The 18,138-nt window shown below is 52.6% G+C and overlaps 1 long non-coding RNA gene across 2 annotated transcripts; it reads left to right on the top strand.

Moving 5' to 3' along the window:
- Positions 1–787: 787 nt before the first annotated feature.
- On the top strand, positions 788–17,083 carry LOC119060812 (uncharacterized). 2 transcript variants are annotated; one of them, XR_005084666.2, is made up of 4 exons: positions 788–983; positions 2,382–2,579; positions 3,920–4,014; positions 16,283–17,083. It is a non-coding gene; the product is annotated as an uncharacterized LOC119060812 (long non-coding RNA). The 2 variants fall into 2 exon arrangements; XR_005084665.2 differs by lacking the exon at positions 16,283–17,083 and adding an exon at positions 11,558–13,989.
- Positions 17,084–18,138: the final 1,055 nt, after the last annotated feature.

Raw genomic sequence — 18,138 nt, 5'->3', positions numbered from 1 at the left:
GCGCGCGTGAGCGAGGCCGGTCCCCTTTGTCTGCGCTCCGCCGCGCGGCGGGGGCGGCGGCCTCAGGCGTCGGGGTACGGGGCTCAGCCCTGGCGTCGGGGCCCCGGGCCGGGCATCGCGAGGCGGCGCTCCCTCCGCGGGCCGCGGGCGCAGGGGCGCGGGCGGGGGCGGCCGCTGGCACGACGCTCAGGAAACGTCAAAATCACTGCGGCCGGCCCTCCCCCCGCGCCCCCCGCCGCCGCGCCCGCGTCCGCCTCCCCGCGGGCCGCCGCGAACTCCGGCTCCCGCCTGCCGCCTTATCAGTGACGCCCGCGGCGCTTTTCCCCTTCACGCCCGAACCCGCCGCTCCCCCTAGACCGCCGCCACCGCCGCCGCTGCGGTTTTCCGGCTGCGGCACTGGACCGAGGGAGCAGCTGCGGGCACTGAGCATGCGCCGTCGCGCGGCCCCGCCCCATACAGGCCCCGCCCCCTGCACCGCCCCAGACCCGCCTCCTCCCGGCTTTCCTCCACCCCCGGGAATCCCTGCCCACCTGTATAGGAGCTCTGAGCATGCCCAGCCTCGATTTCGCCTTGGCCACGCCCTTGGCCACACCCCTTTGTCCGCCCCCGACCGGCTTCCCTCAGTCGCTGGCATCTTGACCCGGGCGCACTGAGCATGCCCAGCCTCACTCCCGCCCAGGCCACGCCTAGACCACGCCCTGTCACGCCCTCAGCCACACCCCTGCTCCGCTATCCGCGTGCCTCAGGCAGCCGGCTCTCGGCCCCGAAGCTCGGCTCACGGAGCATGCGCCGTCCTCCCCAGCCCAGATTCCCGCGATCTGTGCGGCTGCTTCGTAAGCATCCCTTGGATGCCAGCCTGAGTGGACATCTTCCGCGTCCCTGCCGCTTAGCTGCTGCCGCTTGCACGGCTGGGAGAGGAAGGGGAAGGAAGGAAGGAAGGACGGAGGCCTGGTAGTGGCTCTCTTATGTGAGCTACATGCTGGGTAAGCAAAGAGACCTGGTATTATTAAAACGCTGGTTAGACACGCACTTTGCTGCGAACCTGGCGTGCACAATTCTAGTTAGTTCTCCAAGTAACCCAAAGAGGGTGGGTGTCCTCGCTGGCGGAAGTGGAGCGCGTGCATTTACTCACAGGTGCTTTAACCAGGTTTGAGGATCCCTGAAGCTCCAAGCCTGTATTTGTGACGTCAGGATACTCTCCTTACCTCGATGCTCTCCACTTCAACGTCCCCTCTGGGGGAGGGGCTCATCCGCCAGTGCCTCCCCCTTCCCATCACATAAGCATGAATTCTGTCACAGACCACACCGACACCCACCAAGATCTGGCACCTACATTACCTTGACGGCTTCGATTTTTGTCAGAGCCGCTCTCCATCTTCCCAAGGCACGTTGGGGTGCTTTCTCAGAGCTGCGCCCTTGCTGGGTGTGCCCCCTCTGTCCGCCTTGCTTACTCCTTGCTCCAGCAGCAAGCTGCTTCACGGTAATCACCTCCTCCAGGAAGCCTGATAGCTCCTGACACCTAGCCAAGGCTGTTGCATAGGCACCTGCCCCACTGCGTCCAGAGCACCCCGTTCTTATTTCTGTCATAGCACTGGCCGCACCACGTGCAGTCGGCAATTACTCCTCTGTCTTTCCCTCTGATGGGAGGGTCTTTCTCTAACAACACTATACTGTTTAGACCATAGTAGTTGCTCAATTAATGTTTAGGGACTAAGGATGGATATTATTGTAGTTAATGCTACCTCAGTTTCTTTAACTCACTGATTCTTTACAATATCTCATTTTAACACATTATCTAATTTTAATTATTATTAAGTCCTGTGCTATCGTCATTTCACAGATGAGAAAACTAAAGCTCAGAAAGATTCTCAGATCCGCCTGTACCACACAATTAGTAAACCAACCAGCAGACTCGGGATTTGAACGCAGGACTGTAGTGCTCCAAAGCCCATGTTGTCACTACCAGAGCCTCCCTGGAATTAATGCCCTTAAGGTAGAAGCAAGATACAGAAAGCACGAGGGGAGGGGTCTGTCTCCTCAGTGAAGGGCAGGTAGACTCTCCAGAATGCACGTCCCTTTGATCCTGTTTAATCCCCACAGATGCTCCACCCTGAACCTAGGAGACACTACAGGTAAGCCTTGCTAACGATGTGGGCAAGGAAAAGAATGCGAGAAGAATCATACACTGCAGGGCGGCTGTTGTCATTTTTAATAATTTAATGAATGCTATAGAGTATTTCTCATAGGCAAGGCCCTTTGCTAGAGCACATAGGACATGGTAAAGTTAACCGACGGACAGCAGTTCACAAAGTGGATTCATATGATAACCACGTAAATTCTCATATCCATTCAGTGACACCAGCACTATTATTATCTTCCAGTTCTAGACTCAGGACTGAGGGTTGTGGAGATCGAGCCGTGCGGCCAAGATTTCAGGGCTGACTCATCTCAGCGTCTGACTTCAAAAACAAGCCCCGGTCTGCTGGCTTGCCTCCTGGAGGGGACACCAGTCCCCCTGTCCATCCGCTTCCCAGATTATGGAGGCTGATGTGCACATTGGGTAACGCAGTGGAAAAGAGGTAAGCCCTGTGAGAGACAAAGTACAGGCGGAACGTGCGGGTGACGAGATTGGAAGGTTTCTTCGAGACTTCTAATGAACCCAGTTCACCCGCACCTGACTCTTAGAGCAGCAAGCCAAATTCAGGGGAACCTATAGCCTGGAAAAGTTGAAGAGAGATACTGAAACATTTCACCACTTATTATAATAACCTGCAAGCTGATGCAAGATTCTGAGGCCAGCAACCCTGTCCAATCAACTTCGGGTTGTGTGTGACCTGGCACAGTGGTGTACTCACAAAGGGTGCTGGGTAAATACTTGCTGAATTTTATTGAAAACTACTTCAACCTAAATAAACACAATAAGGAAGAGGAGGAAACAAAGGCAGTTGCTGTGACTTGTCCTTTGATTCAGTGGCAATGTGTTTAGTGCTGATGGCATGACTGTGACCCGGACTGGGGAGAAGTGTGTTGAGGGATAAGCAACAAAACGCTTCCACAAAGAGCATCTTTCACTTTCCGGGAGGCTGTGAGGCCTGGGGTCAGAGCAGGAGGCTCTTATTAACAGAGAAACACCCTGGGTACAAAGAAGGATTCATTTCCAGGGAGACAGACACTCTAATAGGGTGTTCTTTGTGACACCTTCAGAATGATCCCTTTCAGAAACTAGAAGTCTCTGCAGAATACCAGTCGAAAAGAAATGCCCTCCACTGCCTTCTTAAGATATCTGACTTTGTTAAAAGCAGAACCCGAACCCTGCAGTTCTTTGGGCCAGCTTGTTCCGTGGCACAGCCGTCCCTCTGTTTGTCTCCAGGCTGAGAATCTCGATCCATCAAACAACAGCTACACTTATTCCTGCGCATACGATCCCCCTTCTCACTGTTGTAAATGTGTCTCTCTATCCTAGAAAATCCACAATCTCAGCCAGACTTCCTTCCTGGTGGCCATCCTCCATCTCTCTGTCTTCCAATTCAGTCTTTAGCAAATACTGATTGAGTACCTGCCTGCTAAGGATGCGCTGTTGGACAAGACAGCTGAGGAAGCAAATCTTTAAGGAGAAATCTTGGAGCTCCAGGGCCGGAGTGGGCCAGCTCTCCATTGTCGTGTAGGCTGGAAGCCTGGGTACATCCATAGAAATCACAGAAAAAAAGAAACACTTAACCGTCCGCCCTCCCCTGAGACCTGGTGTTATTTTTTAAAATTAAAAGCCTGTATCCACGTACTATCATCCACTTTCAATTAGTTACACTAATAGCCACTAACACTTACTATGTATCTGTACTTTCTATGTGCCAGGCCCTGCTCTACATGTATTAATTTATTTAATCCCCACCACGGCCCTGTTGTTGTTCTCATTTGGCAGATGGAGAGACCGAGGTACAGAGAACTCAAGTGATGGAAACCTTCGTTACTTTGAAACTCAAGGAACTTGAGTAACGAAACTTTGAATCCACCAGGGTAAGAATGATCGTGGGGGGAGAAGGGGGGGGGAACGGGCGCTTGGCGAACTGGAGACAAAATAGAGCTGCATCTGGCGAACCAACACGGGCTGGAAGGGTCTGTGCTGTGTAGCTGACACTCTGTCACTTCCAGACACAGTCGTGGCTTTCATCTGTATAGCCAGCAGAATTTTACGAGGATTGCTTCATCAGCCTCACCATTCCAGCAAAGCCTGCGTGGCGTGCCGCCAAGTGTGGCTGGAGCAACTAAACACAGGGAGGCCACGCAACTCGGAGTCACACTGAGTCAGGGCCTCAGCCAGAAGTGACACCTGGCGTTCCCAGGTGCAGCCCCTACACAGACCAACATCCCTGAGTCTCTGAAAATGGGCAAAGGCTCCTTCTTTTAACTTCAAGGAAGGCAGCTGGAAAAAGACACCGGCTGGAAGTGAGGACCCGGGGTTCCGGCATTCCTCTGCCACGTGACCTGGGGAGCACATGGCACTTCTCTGCTCCTGGGTTTCTTTCCACTGCTGGGGAACCAGGGGATGGAATTAGGCAACCTGGGAGCCCTTTCCAATGTCACCAGCCTGCAACAGGAAGGGGGCATCTCTGTGCTTTGCCAGACCACGACCAAAGGTTAGGGCGGTCAGCTGCCTTCATTCTACGTTTAAATCTTTAGAGCAGAAGGTAGTTTTTTATTTCCGTAAAACTTTATGATGTGATCCTGCAGAAAGGCTAGGGGAGGTAACAAAGAAGGAGATGGGACCCTCCGTGAAGGCAGGGACCAAATCAACCACCGAAGGACCCTACTTATTGGTAAATACCCCCGCCCCGCCCCCGGAGCATCAGGCTGTACAGGTTTACAGCGCCGCCTAGTCACCGGGGAAATTTTGTTCCTTTGAACAACTCCTGGATGGAAGCTACCCACTGCCCTCGGGTAGAGGAGAGGGCCGACTGGGGGGAACGTGGGGGTGGGTCCGTCTGGTGGAGACGTCACGGGATCAAGCGAAAAGAGAAAGGCACCGAGCACTGTGTTTTGGGAGGGCGTTTAAACGCCACGCACATTCACGGAACGTTCCTGGACCTCCCTGGAAGGAGGCCCAGGGAACCAGAGGCGCCGGCAAAAGGCCTAGTCTTCCCTAGTTTCTGTGCTTTTGATTCATGCACACCTTTGCTTATGCAAAACGTAAATTAGCATATTTTTTAACGGGCCTCCTCTCTCTTTCCTGACAGCCTCTGCTCCCGTACACTGCTGGTTCTCTTCTCACCAAAGGCCCTAATCTGCTTCTCCTGACTCAGCTCTCCTTCCTTTGGCCTCTGTGGCTGCGGCACCTAGGAGGGTCCCTTTCTTCTTTAAACGACCTTCTCTCTCTCTCTCTCTCTCTCTCTGTCTCTCTCAGGTTCCTGGACACACCCAGTTCTCTCTTGCTTTTCCAATCCCTTCTCTGCTGCTCTCCAGCCCCCTTGCTTTGCCGGCCTGCACAGGAGAGGGGCCACACAAACCCAGCTCCTTCTTCCTTCCTCCTACACTCACGCTCTGGGCATCACAAAGACGTCTGTTTGGCTTCAGGTCTCGTCCCTAGGCCCGTGACACCGCAAACTGTAGCTGGGCTCTGAGTCCCATCCTGAGTGTGGCCCTGAAACCCGCTGGGCCTGCCCCCCCCCCACCTGCAGCCCCCCATCTACAGCCCGATGTGAGCAAAAAACAAACTCAGCACGTTTTCGTCTCGCTTGGCTTCTGGTCCCAGGCCCCCCAAGTGCCGCTGGGGACACTGTCCTCATCTTCCAGCGCATCGCCGTCACTCTGCCCTCCTCTGTCATCCCAGCCCACGCAGGCATCGGATCTCTTCCTCCTCCGCCCACTGCTCCATTCCCGAGTCCTTCTCAGCATCCCTCACCCCCATCCGCTCCTCTCTTCGGACTGTGCAGGTTCACACGGTGACCCTTTGGAACCTGGGTTTTGATTCTTGAACGATTGTGCACAGTCAGCAGTCCTGAGTGATTTCGGAGCACAGGCCCACTGCGGGGCTGGGCTGTTCACGTCCTGCATCTGAGGCCATTTAGTCATTAAAGGACGTGTGGTGGGGGCACGCACAGGTGGGGCGTGGAGGCTCAGAGAGGTTAGGACAACTTCTCAAGGGTTCGTGGGAAGAATGAGGCTCCTGGTTTCAAAGCCAGGCACCTTCCCGTCCCCGCTCGCCTGCCTGGGGGCTGCGCCTGGTTACTAGAGCGACTAAACGTTGACCCTGACTCTGAAGAGCTTCCCCAAACAGCCTGTGTGTACATTCATACTCCTCCATATGCTCCTAGACCACCAAGCCAAATCACTCTCAAGACCCTGAACACACTTAATCTTTTCCAAGGCTTCTTGGCTTGGGTAATTTCATGAATCTCCCTCCAGAATGCTCGCCACCAGACCGATACGAGCTATGGAAACCTCCATCTTTTCAGGATCCACATCAAATGCCTCCTCCTCCGTGAAGCCTTCCCTGATGCACCTTAGCTTCCCCAATCTATTTGTGCCCTCTTACATTTCTGTGTTGAACTAGGACTCCTTCTGTGCACTGTAAGGGGAGAGACCAGCTAACTCTGCTTCATAATCTCCACCATCAGCACAAACGGAAGAATCGGTGAATCACTAGGTAACAAAAGATACAAGTGAGATGCACCAGTAGATCTTAACTACCTCATACCTGGGAACTGAACATAGAAAGTTGGTCTCCGTAATGCTGTGTACTAACCGTACTAAGTGGTTCTCGGCGGTTCCTGGTATATTACGTTTTATTAGAATTTATACTGAGAGAATGCAGAGATTTTTTATAGAGGTGTTTGTTTTTTCCTCTGAAGGACTGTTTTTCTATCAGGAGATTATTCCCTTCCTGCCTTTCTTCCTGCTAAAATGTCCTTTCTCTAACACAAGAGTGGTGTTTGTTGGCGATGGTAGAGCTTCCCCGTCCCCTCATCTGGTAGAAGGGAACGTTTATAACCCCCCATCCCCGCTCCCTCCTCCCTCGCCGACATCTGGGAACTGGGCGACTCTGCGTCCCCTGGGTCTGGAGGCCACTGCCCCAGTCGAATGAACCCAGCGCGTCCGCCCAGAAGAGCCTCTTACACAGACCCGGCCCCAGGAAGCGTTTGGAAAAACGGAACACATGTCTGTTGTTTGGGGTGTCGTGTTTGCTATAGAAATATTTACTGTCGCAGTTTCAACTATGCTGGGGTTTTCAAATATGCTGGGATTTGAGTGAGTCCTGGCATGCGGGCTAATTTCCTCCTCTGTCAGTCCCTAAAAATAGAAATCAGATCTTCCTCTGCAGCTCTTGTTGCGAGCTCTGCTGAACTCTGAGGACCGCTTTCTGACTAGGTTGTGGACTACCAGTGGACATGGGACAGGGATATCCCCCTCACCGTGGCCTAGGGACAGCTGGTAAAGAAAGAGCCTGCATGTCTTCCTGCCGGAGGGGGCACGTTTGGGGTCAGGACATTAGGAGGAATTCGAGTAGGTGATTTTGATGAGCAGAAACAAAATATGGTGGCTCCCGTCTCCTGAGTGTCTTCATCATCTGTCCCCTGTCTTCCTCCTCATTTTCTAGATCAGAGAAATGTCACTTCCTGTTTGGTTTCTCGTGTTGTTCATTGAGAGTCTCTGGACCAAACTGGAAGAGGGGCGTCACGGCTGGCTCGACGCTGGGAGCCTGGGAAGGCGGAAAGCCTGGGGCGTCCAAATGCCGCTGTGTGCGGAACTCCGAGAATTCAACATTTGGTTTGTTTGTTTGTTGGCCTCGTGAAAAGCGCTTTACTGCAGGTTTTCAGAGTGAAGGCTGGAGTTGGGGAGGAAACAAAAGCAATAGGTACTTCGGCAGCAGACACTTTCAACTGAACGTCTAAATGGACAGTATGTGATTTTGTGGAATTGTGTGTGTGTGTGTGTGTGTGAGATAAAGCAGTATAACCCCAGAATATGAGGTGTTCTGGCAGGGCCTCATCACAGCAGGACTCGGCCCAGAACCCGCCCTCCTTTCACGGAGCAGTTGTGGCGAATGTTTGAACGAACTCTCAGTCGATCGAAGGGTTGTGTCCGGGCTGAGACCCTTCCCCAGACAGAATCCCGGTGTCATGGTGCCCCTGCCTTTGAACCTCCCCGTGAGGGGGGGGGGCAGCACTCCGTCTGGAGAAGCACTTCCACTTGGCAGCGCTTCAGTCAGTAAAAAGCTGGGACCACAGCGGTCACTCGAGGGCCGATGTTGTGCTGCTGCCGGTGGTCCCAGTGGCTGGGGAAGACGCAGAATAAAACGGCGGAGGGGACCGTGCCTCCAGCAGGAGAGATGGGCCTGGTGACTTCAGAAGCCTCCTTCAAGCCTCGGGTTCTGTGACATTGCCACAGCCACTCAGTTTCATGGAGCTTTTTAAAAATGGTCTTAATCAGCCCTGGCTGGTGTAGCTCAGTGGATTGGGCATGGGCCTGTGAAGCAAAGGGTCGCCAGTTTGATTCCCAGTCAGGGCACAGGCCTGGGTTGCAGGCCAGGTCCCCAGTAGGGGACACATGAAAGGCAACCACACATTGATGTTTCTCTCCTACTCTTTCTCCTTCCCTTCCCCTCTCTCTCTCTCGAAAAAAAATATATTTTTAAAGGGTCTTCATTGTATTTTTTAAAATGTGATTATCGCAGTTTGGAATAGGCATTATGTGGGTTTTACTCCACAGTGTCTCTTAACCGATGGAGTAAAATCTGAGGTGCTTTTTCTTAGCGGACATTCTCCAGAGGAAGACAAATGACCAAACTTCCCTGCCCCCCCACCCGTGCCTTGGTGTTTCCTGGGTTCCAAATGGCACTGAAGCTGCATGATGTCACCAACCCTTGCCGAGTGTAGGATTGGTTTTTGATCAAAGCTCTTACTGAAACACCCTCTCTCCTAATTGCATCTTCTCCCAAAACGTATTAACATAAAAAGCAAGAACACGGCTTAGGAAAGCAGAACACTGGGCTGTCCCTAAAGTGCAGGTTTTGTTGAACATGGCGTGTGTGTCTTCAGAATTTGTAAAAAAATTAAAAATCCCCTGACCCCAAGTTGTGTGGCAAATACGGCGCTCCAGCCAAGTCATAAACCCCGGCCGAGGGCCCGGGAGGGACAGGGTTGGTTGGGCGGTGCCCTCACTGGCTGCCCACGGAACAAAGAACCATTCACTGGCCCCGCCGGCCACTTCTCGGGCTGTTGCCAGCCACCGTAAGGTCTCCGGAGCAGCCGGTGACGTCCACCCAGAGAACCGAAAGTCGTGGAGAGAAGTGTATGAACGTGTCCCTGGCGCCTCCCCACTCCCCGGACTCCTGCAGACCCCGTGTTATTCTGGCACGCGTGTTGCCTTGGGCCGTGGCGTGCTTTCCATGTCAACCAAGAGATGTCCAGCTCCGCCTGTTACGCAACCCACTTGGTTCTTGTTTGCTTTAATTTCATGCTCGGTGTTAAAGCCAATAACCACCTTCCCGCTAGATGACTCAAACATCTACTCAAAACCGTGGTTCACCGCTTCAGTTGGATTAAATTCACTTAAAAAAAAAATCGCAGCCATTGCCACGGGGCTGTCTGTGTGCCGGCTGCCCCCTCCTCCCCGGGTTTTATCTGATTTGGGGCCTGGTGAGATTCCTCCCCGATACTCTGTCCCCTGGATTTCCAGGAATGCGTCACAGAGAATGTCCTGCTGGAAAAGCGGAACTAGAACTAGAGTAAGGATGGGCTAGTGGAACAGTTCTCAACATTTCTTGTTATCGACTCCCCATGTTGGACTCCCCGTCTCTCATCTGTCTATTGAAATGCCTGATACAGCCCTGGCTGGCGTGGCTCAGTGGACTGACTGTGGCCTGTGAACCAAAGGGTCACCGGTTCGATTCCCAGTCAGGGCACAGGCCTGGGTTGCAAGCCAGGTGCCCAGCAGGGGGCACACGAGAGACAACCACACATTGATGTTTTTCTCCCTCTTTCTCCTTTCCTTCTCCTCTCTAAAAATGAACAAGTCTTTAAAAAAGTAAAATGCCTGAGACAGAACAAGCAGGCCCCACGAGCCTCTTTAAAAGAGGTTTAAAAACACAAGAGGAAGACCATGGAGGCGCAGAGGATGAGCCCCCTCTGCGTCACTGTTTTCAGGCGTTTTCCTGCCCTGTGCACCCACTCACACCCCCGCCCCCGCCCAGCACCGGCAGGCGCCGGCGTGGGGTCCGAGACATGGTGGACCCCCATTTCTGGTCTTCACAGCAGCGCCGCCCCAGCTCCTGCCCACGGGGAAGAAAGCCTCAGGTCGTGTCTGTGAGCAACACCCTCTGGGCCCACCTGCCTCCTGAGGAGCCCCCACCCCCGTCCTGCATGTGGACCTCAAAGTAGCAGCAGCGCGGCCCACGCTAAGCGCAGTTGCATTTCACTGTTCCTTTCGTGGGTCCGGACCGTCCCCTGCTAAATGGAGGCCGTGCCGCTAACGCCTCTGTGAGTCACCAACATGTAAACACATACTTGGAACCAAAATTTCAAGGTCTAGGTTCTCTGTCCCACGCGGGACTCCAACCCACCGAGTGATGCTTTGTGTGAGCTCTCCCCAGGCGAACGTTTGGAGGGGGACACGGGGCGCGAGGAAGGGGGGATTGGCAGGGAACTCCTCAAAGGGTGGGATCTCTGGGTTTAGAGCGGAGTGGTTATATGATCACCATGCAAACCTCAGCTGATTCCTTCTTTTCTGTTCTTTTCCCCCTTTTATTGAACCCTCTGGAAAGCTATAATTTGAACTTAAGAGCGGTAGTTAGGAGAAAATGCTAATCAAAATCAGAAGCCCGTGCATTAACCCCCTCGTGACTGAGCAGCACGTAGGACAGGACTCGGCCACTGCTGTCCCCGCAGGGAGGCTGCTTCCACACCCCGACAGCCCTCCGTGTCCTGATCTCTCCTCCCCCCACCCCGCCCCGCACATCTCCGGGACCTTCCCAGGTTGCTTCTCCTCCTCCCTGTGGCCAGTCTGGTTTTTCTTCTAGAAAATTCTTCCCCACCCCCATGGTTCCCCTCAAAGAGGTCTCCGCCCTGCTATTTTCGAAGCAAGCACACAACCCTTCCCATTTTTAGTGTTTTCCCTGCTTTCCATTCTTGAGAAACAGGGTCAAAACAGCATTGGAAAAGCTTCAGAAGTCTGAGAATTCACCAAAAGTCACGTGAAGTGAGTGCCCTTGGCTGCAACGCAAGGCATGGGCGGGGAGGCTCTTTCTTTGGGAGCACGACGAGCGAGCCTGGGCACTGCTCCCCGCTCCTTTTCTGTGCGTCTTTCACTCTCCGGCTACCAGGAGGGAAGCCGTCCTGCCCTGTCCCGAACCCTGGCCCTCTCCCCATCCACCAACCCTGGGCAGTGGTCGCCTCCTGTGGGTAGGACGGTGGGTGCCGCCCAGCCCTCCGATCAACGTGGGTCGTCCCTGCCCTGGGGGAGGCTCTGTGTCTGTAACCTTCGCACCGGAGGCATCCTCTGGGCTATCCCTTGACCACTGTCCTAGACTGAAGGAATTACGAAGACATTTGTCCTTTTTGTGCAGGAATGGCCAAGGTGCACGGTCACTCCCAGCTCCCAGCTGCGTGGGACAGTGAGTTGAAGGCGAGGCTCAGAGAAGATTCAGACGGTGGCGAAGGGTCTGGGAAGCATGGCTGGGTGAGAACCAGGAGCAGAGTGTGTCCATGGCCTCGGGTGTGATTCTTCCGTGTGTGCGCACCTGTCCTGTGTGCTCTGGGGGGTGGCTGGCCTCCTCCTCCTGCCCTGGAACTCCCTGCTCCAGCTGTGATGCCAGAAGAAGTCTGTGGACACTGTCCCCTGCCGGTAGATGCTCCCCCAGTGGAGAGGGGCTGGGTCAGAGGAGGTGGGATGTTCAGCACGAAGCAGAGCCTTTAATCACAGAGTCTGCACAGATGCGGGGCTCTCCCACCGATGCACAGGGTCAGCTGCTCTCATTCTCCACTGGGAGCCAAAGAATTTCTGCCCAGGGTAGGGGACGCGGACAAGACCTCGCTGATTAGATTCTCGGGAGGCTTGCCAGGGGACTGATGTGGGTTACTGGGAAGGAATGCATTCCCGCCCCAGAGGGTCTTTAGAACGACAGGAGCGCCTCGTTTCCAGGGCCATTCTGGGCAGTCATGCCCTTGAGCGCATGGGCGGGGAGCCCCTCAGCCTGTCCTCTTCTCTGGCAGGTTACAGGCCTTCCCAGGCAACGCTTCAAACCAGCACCACCCACTCATCCGAACAGACATCAGGGCGTGTGAATGGTTCCCGCTATTGGCGATCAGGAACAAGACAGGAGCCGCAGAAGAGTCCTTCAGTGATTTCTTGTGCAGGCTCATCTTAAGGGACTTGGAAGGCGTCTGATGAGTCCTGCGACCCACCGGATATTCTCTTACTCTCAATTATCGATTCGCTCTGCATGGTAGGAAGAAGTACTGGTGCTTTTTACCAACCATGGGGTGAGAGTGGGGTCCGTCCGCGTGAAAGGGGGGCTTGGCTTCCTAGGAAAGGAGCGAGGAGGTAAAGAAAGACATTGCTTGTTGCCTTTTGAACTTATTTACGCTCTCCCCTCGTTCTGGGAAGACTGAAGGCTGAATCCTGCAGCAGGACCACAGCCGTAAGCTCTCAAATCTCCAGGAATATTAGTTACTTAGTAATACCCACGGGAAAGAATTCCTGAAGCCGGAACCAGACAAGGGGGTCACGTTCTGGAAGCACCGTGCTCTGCATGTTCTGTGTAGGACAACGGTGCTGTGTCTTTCTTACGTCATAACAGCTCGTTCATTGAAGTGTGTGAACTAGTCAGACATCCTACGTGGTTCTGAAGAATTATTTTCATTCTTCCATCAGACCTTCCTGATGTGAGTTGACCCTGCAGTAAAGTAATTAATCAACGTATCAACATATGCTACAATTGAGAGAAAAATTCCAATTCTTTACAATGCTTTTCTATCATCTTTTAGACCCTTCACAATCTATTTTAACATGGTCATTTTAATCCCCAAAGTATATTATTATACCATCCAGTTGAAATTTAAGATTTTTTTTTTTTTGCAATGCACATTCATTGTTGCCTCGATCCATCACCATTACGGGATTCTACCCGAGCCATGAGCAGTCAGGGCAGCAGAACGGAGCAGGGAGTGCAATCTGCTGAAGCGGAGGGAAGCGCTGGGCTCCGTTAGTGAAGCCACACTCCCCGCATTTCCACTCAGAAGATGTGAAAGTACAGAAGGTTCTGGTGAGGCAGCAGACCAGGCAAAGTCAGAAATGGAAAGGCACTCAGCCTGGAGTGAATCACCACACACAACGAAAAAATAGAAACGCCCACAGATTTTGTTGTGGGAAGGGAAAAATGAAACTTCCTGTATTTTACAGTAGAGAGCATGAGGAGATGCCGGAAACCGCAGGAAGTTCCCTTAATGGGCTTGCAGGGTCTTTGGACCTCGGGCCTGGACACACAATTCTAAGAGGTTACCTCGTTGAGATAAACCATTTACACCAGTAACTTTGTTTCTTTTTCTTACAAGTAGAAATACTTGTTCTCTGGGGAAGATACTGATGAACAAAAAGCTCACCATCCAAAAGCAGTTCCTTTAGAAGTGTTACTTAAAAGCTTTATTGAGCCCTGGCTGGGTGTAGCTCAGTGGATTGAGTGTGGGCCTGTGAACCAAACCATCGATCAGATTTCGGTTTGATTCCCAGTCAGGACACATGCCTGGGTTGCAGGCCAATTCCCAGTGGGGGATGCATGAAATGCAACCACACATTGATGTTTCTCTCCCTCTCTCCTTCCCTTCCCCTCTAAAGATAAATAAGTAGAATCTTTAAAAAAGTAAATAGTAAAAGCTTTATTGAGTTCCACACACCATGCAATTTGCCCATTTTAAGTGTACAGTTCAGTGTTTTTTAGTATTCAGTATTTGCTGGGTTGCACAACACCATCACCGCAGTGCCATTCGGAACATTTTGCCCCCCCCCCCCCAAATCCCATTGGCCGTCACTCCTCACTTTTCCTACCACCTGGGCCCGCTGCTCTGCCCTGAACAACCACTCACACTGTCTAAACCTTTGCCTGCCCTGGACGTTTCGTATCAATGAAGTCACAGTGCGCGCCCGACCTCGTTCGCTCAGCCTGCTCTTCCCGGCATCCCAGCCGTGGCGCGTGTCAGTGCCTCCTTTTCAGTGCTACATTGTCACTCACTGGCTGTCCTCACCCACCAGTGATGGGCACTGCACTGTTCCCACTGGCTGCCGCCAGCAGCCCAGCCGTGAATGCCGATGCGTGTGTTTTTGATTCTCTTAGGAATCTGGGAGTGGCGTTTCTGGGTCGCAAGGTAATTCTGGGTTTCACATTCGGAGGAGCTGCCCAACTGCGTTCCAAACGGCTTTAGCATTTTATGTTCCCACCAGCAATCCACAGAGGTCCCAGTTTGTCCACCTCCTTGTCAGCACTTGTTATTGTCGGCCTGGTTTTTAAATAGCTATCTTAACTAGTGTGGGGCGGCGTCTCATTGTGGTTTGGATTTGCGTTTTCGATAGCCAGTGATGCTGAGTAACTTTGCCTGTACGTATTGGCTATTTGTATATTTTCTGAGGAGAAATGTCTATTCGAATCCTTTGTTCTTTTAAAGACTAGGTTTTTTTTTTAATTATTGAGTTGTAAGACTTCTTTATAAATCCTGGATACTAGACCCTTATCAGGTAGGTATGTGAATGTCAAATCACTTCTCTCATCCTGTGGGTTCTCCTTTCACCTCCCTGATAACATTGTATCTAGCACAATGGATACTGGATACTAGATACTTAAATGTATCAATTTTTTCCTTTTGCCTTCAGCTTTGGTAACTAAGGAGGTTTTGCCTACCCCAGGGACATGCAGATTACTCCCAGGTTGTCTTCTAAGAGTTTTTACATGTTAGCTCTGCCATTTGAGCCTACCGTTTTGAGTTCATCTCTGTGTATGAAGTGACATAGGCACCCGACAGCGTTTTCCGCTGGAAACCTGTCTACGCCCGGCTCTGCTACGGTTTACGGAACTGGGCTTCGCAGCTCGGTACCAGCCTGCTCCTCCCAACCCCTGATGGCACCTTCGTAAGTCCCGGTTTCCCGGTGAGTGTGGAGTTGTAAAATAGACTTAACGAGGCATCTCCTCGTGTGGCATCTCAGACACTTCATGTTGAGAACTATGCACCTCCGTGAACATTATCTGTGCTTGGAGTTTGGTCAGAAAGAATCATATTGGTCACAGAGACCATAATGTCTGTAATGCACTTGAGACGTGCAGGAAGACATTTCTAAAGTTACTCACAATGAAATATTTACTGTGCTGTTGCATTAAACCCGTGGCTCTAAGAGCCTGTAGCTTCGTGTTGCTCTGCAGCGAGTGGAAGGCCTCACTGTACAGGCTGCTTGTGTTCATCCCTGAGCCCTCTTCCAGGTCCACATCCCGTCGGGACAGGCTGTCACCTGCCCTTGGTTCTGTCTACCTGTCCCCACCCCCGCCGCCGCTGCCTTAGCTCAGGCCGCCATCTTCTCCAGCCCGGAGGGCTGCCTCGGCTTCCTTCTTCTGTTTTTACCACTTCTCCACACGGCGACCTGAGTGAGAGGGGAACCCTCATGGTCAGATGCTGCTGAGGTTTGGGGACCCTGTGTCAACGCTGCATAACTCGCCCTAATCGGACTCACTCCTAATTTTGGTCAGTTCCTTGGATGCACCCCACTCTCACGGGAGCCTTTCCTCCACTTCTCTGTCCTGTGTGGTCGTCTCAACTCCCATTTGGCCTTTGGATCTCCGTGTCCTCGTCATGTCCTCTGGAACGCTCCCCCCGAGCCCCGCGTCTGGTGCACGTGCCGCCCTGTGTGTCTGGGGACACCCTGGGGCATCTCCCTGCCTCTACCGGAAGCTTGGGTGAGGGCGGAGCCTGTTTTTCTAGTTCATCATTATGTTCCCAGCCTGCCACCTGGTAGAGCCCAGAAAGCTGTCGAATGAGTCAATAAATTAGATTTCAGAACGTGAAGGCCTTGTCATACTATTTACCGGGGAAGGGACCGAAGGCAGTGGTCTGGGACCTTGCGATGGTGAAATGGGGAAGAATATCAGTGGCCCTGTGCTTTCTGTCTTCCCGGCGAGGAAATTCACACAGGTTTCCCAAGCCTCCCATATCACGAGAGTGAGGCGTGGCTGCGCACTAGCAATAGGTGTGAGCCCGAAGTTTCCCGGATGAAAGAATGTTAGGCATTATTGTTTCTGTTCGTGTCTCAACAGCACATGAGAATGACAGACAGGTCGGCTCACATTGTTACAGCGTTTCCTGTTCTGAGGCACAGCTCAAGGCAACCTCTGAGAAAAGTCATGTAGGGTATGAATTCCACAGCTCTTGTCTCACTGAGTCACCCGGACGTTTTCCTGCCCCTCCCTGCCACAAAGCACCATGCAGACTAGGCATGAACTTGGAGCGCATTTGTGGTCTCCACGTGAGCCACTTCAGCCAAGGCTTCCCGCAGCGCTGCCCTGCCCTGCAAAGAGGATGGTCACACCCCATTGGCGAAGACTTCTGGGAAGAAACACGGCCGCTGAGGTTTGGTCCACACCGTGCTCTGGTGGCAGACACCTAACTGGGGATTTGAATCTGAGCTCTTGATGAAAGCACACACGGTGGGCCAGAGGCACAGGCTCTGAGCTTCGACCCGCTGACCCTGGAAGGCGGAGGGCCTGCTGTCCCCTACCAGGCTCCATCCAGCACTCCCCAAGCTCATGCAGGAGGGAGCTGTCACTCACCAGGCTGCGCGTTAAGAGGGAAGCATCCCGGGTGTGAGGACGGACGAGTTTTCCGCAGGTAAATGTGAACGCGAACGGCCGAGTCCCAGGTGTTCCAGGAGAAGGTTGCTGAGAGTCCGAACCTACGTCAGTGGCAGTTATTGCTGAGGCTTCCAGAGGATGGGGAAGTGCCGGGCATTCTAAAAGTGGTGCCTAAAACCACGACCCTTGATTGGACTATGTTAAACTTAAGAACTTTTTCATTCATTTAGAGCAGCCCTGGCTGGGGGCTTAGTTGGTTGGAGCATGGTCCCACACCCCAGAAGTCTGGGGGTTCAGTTCCTGGTAAGGGCATATACCTAGATTGTGGGTTTGACCCCTGGTCAGGGCATGTATGGGGAGCAACTAATATTTCTCTCTCACATCAATGTTGCTCCCTCTCTCTCTACAGTCAGTAAACATTTTTTTTTTTTAATTTAAAGGAAAAGTTAGCACAGAAATAAAGAAAGTGAAAGGATCTTGGACTGGATCCTGGATTGGGAGGAAAAAATTGCTCTAAATGATATTATTGGAACAACTGATGACATTTCTTTTACCATGGCTTGTTGAACATCTTTTTGTTATTAACATTTATGAAAAACATGTGTCTTCACATCCAGACTCACTGAAGTTTTGTAACAGGTTTGTGACCTACCGACTCATGGAGTCTGATGCATTTTTTGTGAGAAAATGGGCGGTGCGTGCATAATCCCGCAATCATGAACACATTCCCGATGAGAGAGGACTTCCCCTGGACTGGTCACTGCTCCGAGCTGCTCGCCCTGCCTATGACTTCACACACCCAGCGAACGTTTAGAGACCGGCTTCTAGCTCCCTACAACTCAAAATGGTTTCTCCCCCAGCATGCACTGCTTCCAGGGCTGGGTGCTTGGGGGACACTGTCACATGCTGACAAGACGTCTGTCCCCGCACCTCCCTGCTGTGGGGTGCAGGACAACAGCCTAATTCGAACAGACTGCGAACCTTGATAACAGTTCCACTGGAGTCAGAGTAGTAAATTCATCCCCCAACCCACCCCCCCACCCACCCCCAGGTGGGGTCCCCAAATGTTTGGGTGCGGCATCCATCAGCACCCAGGTCGAGAAGCGCTGAGTGTGGGCAGATGGCAGCCCTAATCCGTCGTGGCTCAAATACATTCCTTTTGCAGAGTTTACACAAATACACAACCATGTGAACACATTGCCAAGGGACCCATGGGAGGGAGCAGCCCTGACACTCAGATTTCATTAGCTTCATGGTAAATTTGCCTCTAATAATAAGAAAATACTGGCGACAACTCAAGCGTCTGCAGGGAAGTGGGCAAA

The sequence above is a fragment of the Artibeus jamaicensis genome, unplaced genomic scaffold (assembly GCF_021234435.1).
Source record: "Artibeus jamaicensis isolate MK-2021 breed Jamaican fruit bat unplaced genomic scaffold, CSHL_Jam_final scaffold_754, whole genome shotgun sequence".
NCBI classification, from domain to species: domain Eukaryota; kingdom Metazoa; phylum Chordata; class Mammalia; order Chiroptera; family Phyllostomidae; genus Artibeus; species Artibeus jamaicensis.
The sequence above is the reverse complement of the archived record's forward strand: the minus strand, read 5'-3'. Positions and strand labels throughout refer to the sequence as shown.